The sequence below is a fragment of the Perca fluviatilis genome, chromosome 13 (assembly GCF_010015445.1).
Source record: "Perca fluviatilis chromosome 13, GENO_Pfluv_1.0, whole genome shotgun sequence".
Taxonomy (NCBI): Eukaryota; Metazoa; Chordata; class Actinopteri; order Perciformes; family Percidae; genus Perca; species Perca fluviatilis.
The window spans coordinates 32,640,145-32,641,318 of NC_053124.1; positions in this window are offsets into that span (position 1 = coordinate 32,640,145).

Consider the following 1,174-nt stretch of genomic DNA (forward strand, 5'->3'; position numbering starts at 1 on the left):
CCTCATTGCCAGACCTCTGGCTAGTCCACACAGCATTCTGGTATGGGATAAAAACGTGCTCTGGTTTATCGGCATTTCTTTTAAACCAATCACAATCGTCTTGGGGCGGGGCTAAGCTCTGGATGGAGCCACGGTGCCTCTGCTAAATAGTCTCAGGAAGGAACTTGTTTTGGGGGGAACATGTGTACGTTCAAAAGTAGTTTTAGTCGTGCAACAGAAAACTCCGATTGGACAGATAGTCTAGCTAGCTGTCTGGATTTACCCTGCAGAGATCTGAGGAGCAGTTAACCATAGTCCTCACAAATCAGCCGGAGAACGGCAACACAGAGACAGAGGAAGGGGACGGACATCCGGCCGAATTTCAGGCGGAACCGGAACAATCTTGTGTACATAGACTAGAGCTGTCAGTTTTCCTCTATAATATATACTGTCACTCCCCCCTGTACTTAAATCCAGATTTTTGGGGTTCGGCAGAATCCGAAACCAAATACTGACTCCTCCTCCCATCCTCAGTCCATGAACCCAGTAAACACATGAATGAAGTAAACAGTGACTGTCCTTCCTTTGCCGTACCTGAAGTTGCTGCATTCTGGCTGCTGTCTGGAGATTCCTTCGTGCACAACTCGTATTCTTTCAGATGTTTCAGACCAGATGTTGTAACAGCGACCATGTTGTGTATAGTTTAGGGTCCTCGCCACCACCAGACCAATCAGCATTGAACAGATTGAACATGTAGCTGGACTTGAATGGCCTTTTTTTGACTGAAAGTACTGCCAAACAACTTGTTCTGCTCACCAGATCCATATTGTCCACTTCCTCACAGCCTACTGCATTGAACGCTCCACCTACGTAAACACCTTCCCGTAATCAACGGCGCAGTCACTACGGCGACCAGCGTAGCGCGCCGAGTGCAAGCGTAGGTTTAAGTTCGGCAGAAACCGAACCCCCGTCAAAAAGCCCAAATATTCGGCCAAATCCTAATCCTAGATTTGGTGCATCCCTGGTCTTTAGTCAGGGTTCATACGCATTTTAACCAATACTTTTCCATGATTTTTCTGCAAATTTCCATGACTATGTATTCCTGAAAATCTCAGTCGACATTATACAATAAGAATTAAAAAAATGGAATTTGCATTTTTTTCCAATTCCATAACTTTTCCAGGTTTTTTCAAAA